We start from the raw sequence: 5208 nt of genomic DNA, 5'->3' as shown, positions 1-5208 counted from the left end.
TTTTTATTATGTTCTTGAGATAACAACAATAGGCTACTCGTTGCTTCTTTTAAATTTATGAAAATATGAACGAGTTAATTCACTTATTGTCCTAAGTAATAAGTAAATTAACAAAACAAATGGAAAAAAAAAAAAAGATTATTTAAAAAGCAAGTATCAAAATGTCCTCATTTACCAATAGCATACTCATGTTAGTCGAGCACTTGAGCTATATACAGTAACTTTTCTCTAATTGTGAATTTTGAAATTTCATTCCTAATAGTGGTTTACTATATGCAGAAGATTTAGTTCAAGAAACCCTAGTATCCAATAATGGGCATAAAAAGCGTGGGAAATCGCTGATGCAACGAACATGGAGTCTTCCAAAGAACATGAAAATTGAATGTGGGTTAAATGGACGTGGCCAACCGATTGGGGAGAGCAGAAAACATTCAAAAGGTTGTTGGACACTTTTTGCCTCAATTGTTACTTGTGCCAGCTGCTTGGACGAGTGTCCCGACTCACCACAAAGTAGATTGTTGGATAGAGATTAAAGTAGTATCAAATTAAGCTACTTTTAACTGTTATGTATAGCCGTATGTGTGCTAAATGACATTTTCAATAGGGTGGACTATTGTACTATGCTAACTCAATTTTTACATTTCAGAAAACGGTGGATCATTGACCCAACTATTATTCGACTAGCTGATCAAATGAACTGGGCAATGCACCAACTAGGGGAATTGAGGAGGAACCGAAAGAGTAAGTTGAAAAAACAATGCTACAAAGATAAAATGACGAAAGAAGATGTCATTAAAAAAAAAAACTAGATTGGGTTGACAAGCAGCAGTATGAGATGCTAGTTGACTATTGGTTTTTGGATAAAACACAGGTATCGCTATTTTCTTGCTCTATTATCTTTTAGTGGTAATATACATATGATGGGGTATTTGAATTTTCCGAGTAGAGTTTATTTAACTGTTTTTTTTTTCTTTTGTCGGCTAGATATTATGTAACACGAACAAGGTGAGTTGTGGTAAACAAACAGAGATAGCAAGGTCTGGGCCTATAAGTTTTGCCCAAATTGCTGACAACATGGTAAGAAATGCATTATACAACAAGTAGCTAGGGTTTTAATATTCTACTATTTTAGATTCAAATGTAACAAATATAAAGAGTTTGATGAAACTAATTTACTGATGAATCTGAGTAGTTTGTGTGAATTAGTATGAAGTTTTTAGCACTGCTTGCCTCATTAGTAAAATTTCAAAATAAAAACTAATGTCAGAGGAGCATGTGAGGTTTCATGTTGTTGCAGAGGAGAGCATGTGGTATATAGCAATTGGTTGTTCTTTGAATGTGCTTTCCTTTGTTACCTTATCTATGGAAAACTAAATAGGTTGAAAGTGGAGAGCTCCAATACAATTGGCATGCATATGCATATAGGCACATACATAAAACACATACCTTATCTTGCCTATCACTCGGTGCATAGCCCATAGGCCCAATTGATTGTATGTTGTAGAATTAATGAGGTATATATTTCAATGTGAAGTTAACGATAATAATGACCTAGGATGCCTAGCTAAGTGCAAATGAGAAAAAAAATTTATGACCAAATGGCAACTAAAACCAAGGGTAAAAAAAAGAACACATTATGGTAAATGTGATGTTATTGGATTTTCATGTTTCTTCATTTTTTTGTTCATAGTTTTAACCCCAAAAAAGAAAAGAAAAAAAAAAGAACACATTATGCAAAATGAAAAAAAAAACATGCATAATTAATGCATGAAAATATGCAATAATGTACAAAGACCCCTAGGAGTGATTAATGCAGAGTAATAATGTGTGACTATGTTTAAGGTTACTTTTTAGGATGCCTAGTTTATGGTTTTGACTCATAGACATACCTATCACACGACTGATTACAAAACTCATACTTGCATCTAAACTTAAGCTCATTTAACTTGTGAATGGTAAAAAAAAAAAAAAAAAAACAATGCATGAATGTAATACTGAAGTACACAAACTTTTTGGACGTTCAAAAGATAGGAGTATTGACACAAGGATACAACAAACTTTTTTCAAAATCTGTTTGTGAACCATTTTCCTACAAATAAAGTAAGAATAAGTGAACCATTAAGTGCTGACTTTCTTTGTAACAACATATTAAAAGAAAATTGTAAAATTGTAACATTGCTTGTGTGTGTTGTTTTAGCAGAAGTGAGCTTGTAGTTAGAAATGAAATGAGTGAAGAGGGAGGACAAGATGATTGCAATAAAAANATATATAGAACTTTGGGATGGGGCTAGCTTGGGACTATTTCAGCCACTGTCACAACTAACTGTAATGGATTTTAAGAGTGTTGGGACCAAAACCGCTTGATACTAAGCATTCGCATAAAGAAAACAACAAAACTTGTCTTTTCTAACGTAATAATCTACATTTTTTATTTTATTTCACATTATATTGCATGTTATGTCCCAAATTTCGTTTGCTATGTTTGGTTGTCAATTGCCCTTCATATCACCAATATAAATTTTCACTATTATAATGAGACTGTTGAATATGATGTAGGGAAACAAAGTGGGGCAGCAGTGGAGCGTGTAGTTGTTTTTGCGAAAGTATATTACACCAAAGATGGGCATCCTGTTACTCTTGAAGTGGGGGAGAAGATCGTAAGCCCTATATCGTAACCTATTTCTTTTGTATTTTGTTCGTGAATTGTTTATAGCAAGTAATATGTTATTTGGTTCTTGTGTGAAAACAGGCTAAGATGAATCAAATTTTAACTCATCAATGGGGCAGATCACTACAAGGATAGCGTGATGAAGGAATCCTATGGTCGAAAGATGATGCATTTGCTTAAGTGATGGGCGCAAAATGCTGGGGATGTGTATGTGGGGTGGGTTTTGGACCAACCCCATCAGGAGGAAGTGGGTCCAACCTTTCATGCTATACATTGACTCCACCGTCGTTAAGCGAAACTACCCATCGGATGACTGAATTGGAAACTTCGCACCAGACTTTGAGGCATCAGGAGCAACTTGCCGAATTAGATGTGCGGCATAAAGAGCAACTCGCTGAAGCACTAGCCCAATTAGAAGCAAAGCATTAAGAGCAAATGGCAGAAATGATGTTGCACATGAGAGACATGTTAGCCCAATTTAGCCCACTTCTGCATTCTTCACTGCCTTCTCAGGTACTAAAAATGTTGCATTTAATTTAATGAAAATTGCGTATTTATTGCAATGCATTGTTATGTGCTACTAATATGATGTGTTTAATATATTCAAGATAGCACTGCATCTAAATGAAGTGGATATTTTGTGATTGTATGTTGTATTACTTTTTGGCTGTTCATGAAGGAATATTGTAGACATGAATAGTATTTTGATATTGTAGACTGGTCAATCATGCCATTCAAAGATTGACAATCTTTTTTGTGAACAAAAAACTTTTTAGTTGAATCTCTTGTATATGTACAGTTACATTGATGCTGTAACAACATAGAAGAGTCTAAGAGGATTAAATAGTAAAGCCATGCATTGTTCTCAGGTAAGTTTGAAAGATATAAATACTGTTTCTTAATTTTTGGTTTTTTTTTTTTTTCTTTTCTTTATTGTTATTGTAGTACTTTTGCTGGTTCATTTGTGTAATTTTGTTGGATAGGAATTTTTCCATTATCGCTCATGTTAATCACGCAAGTCTCAGTACCTTGACAAGTTGTAGTATATCAGCACTTTTAAAAGAGTTGTTCTATGTTGTTGTTTAGGAAAACATAAATTGCGTATTTAATGGAATTTGTATTGCTTTGAGTGGGCTTGTTTAAGAGTGATGAGTGAAGTTTATACTTGTTGAGTTGTCTAGGAAGAGACATGAATAGGAATGATATGGAATTTATATTTCTTTTGAGTATATGATGTTTTTCATGGGTTTGTTTCTCAGTGAAGAATGAAGTATATGCTTGCTAAGTTGTTTAGGAGAGAATACATGAATTGGGTTATTTATGGAATTTGTATTGCTTTTGAGAAGTTTGTTTTCTGAGTGAAGTTATAGACTCTTCTCTAGTTGGTTAGAATTATGTAAAAAAGAAAAGACAAGAGTTTGCTTAGTTGTTTAGAAGAAACATGAATTGGGTATTCTATGGAATTTGCATTGCTTTTGAGTTTGTGGTGCTTTTGATGAGTTTGTTTCCTAGTGAAGTTCGAGTCTTCTTAGGTGATTAGAATGATAAAAGAGAAAAGAAAATAGTTTGCTAAGTTGGTTACAATTGAAAGTATAGAAGCTATATAAGATCGCATTTGGTAGTGCTGAAAAGTTGTTTAACTTCACTAATTTTGTTTTTAAGAGCGTCTCTAGCTACTGTATATTCTGATCATATCATTCAATTTTGGAAAAGTCAAGGTTTTCTTTATATGAAGTAACTTATATTCTTCTTAGTTCTTTGCTTAGTTCGAAATAGCTGATGGCTGTCTTTATATTTTTGCAGTGCTATTATGGACACACTGTGTTCTACTTGTAAAACAAGGGTACAAAACCAATGCCCCACTTGCAGACAAGAGCTTGGAGATGAGAAAGCACCCCTAGAAGCATCCGGGATAGCCATAGGAAGGTTAGAGATGGTCATGTGCATAATGTTTGCAATTGAGGTATCTCAAAATCATGTGTTGATGCTTGCTGCATCTTTTTGTGTCAAATGGACCCTAAACTTTCCTCTATTTTGTTGCTGTATTGAACTGCATATTCCTTAAAGATTGATAATTTCTCGTATTCCTTAAAGATTGATTGAATGAACATTGGGATAGGTTTGAGAAAATTCCACACTATATTGTACAATTCATCAGATACGATACGTATCGTTCGATTCTGACAATTATGCCAAATTCCTACTAAAGATCTCACTTTAATACATATATCACCCATGTATAGAGATAATCAAAATTGCGGTGTGATACACTTGCATAAGTCAACAGGTCACCCATAAGATACAGTCCGCACATTTCAACAGCATACACCGAGAAAAACCTGGTGGTTACTGTATATCAACAACTAGTTAGCGAGGATAAAACCATCTTTCTACTCTTGCTTCACCTGGACCATCTTCAAATCATGATTTTCTAGCCAATTTCTGGAAGAATTAATGGTAGCTAGAGGTCCCCTATTGGAAATTGTCAACATCTCAATGATCTGCCCAGTTACTTTAGTTTGTAGCATTGCCATTATTCA

The 5208-nt window shown here is 34.0% G+C and overlaps 2 long non-coding RNA genes across 2 annotated transcripts; both read left to right on the top strand.

Moving 5' to 3' along the window:
• The first annotated feature begins 285 nt into the window (after nucleotides 1–285).
• Nucleotides 286–1079, top strand: LOC136064502 (uncharacterized). The gene is made up of 3 exons (XR_010626116.1): nucleotides 286–438; nucleotides 647–871; nucleotides 985–1079. It is a non-coding gene; the product is annotated as an uncharacterized LOC136064502 (long non-coding RNA).
• A 1484-nt stretch (nucleotides 1080–2563) lies between these two features.
• LOC136064501 (uncharacterized) lies at nucleotides 2564–4713 on the top strand. The gene is made up of 3 exons (XR_010626115.1): nucleotides 2564–2657; nucleotides 2750–3181; nucleotides 4472–4713. It is a non-coding gene; the product is annotated as an uncharacterized LOC136064501 (long non-coding RNA).
• Nucleotides 4714–5208: the final 495 nt, after the last annotated feature.

The sequence above is a fragment of the Quercus suber genome, unplaced genomic scaffold, assembly GCF_002906115.3.
Source record: "Quercus suber isolate HL8 unplaced genomic scaffold, Cork oak 2.0 scaffold_699, whole genome shotgun sequence".
Lineage (NCBI taxonomy): Eukaryota > Viridiplantae > Streptophyta > Magnoliopsida > Fagales > Fagaceae > Quercus > Quercus suber.
Note: the sequence above shows the minus strand (reverse complement) of the source record. Positions and strands in the feature narration are given on the sequence as shown.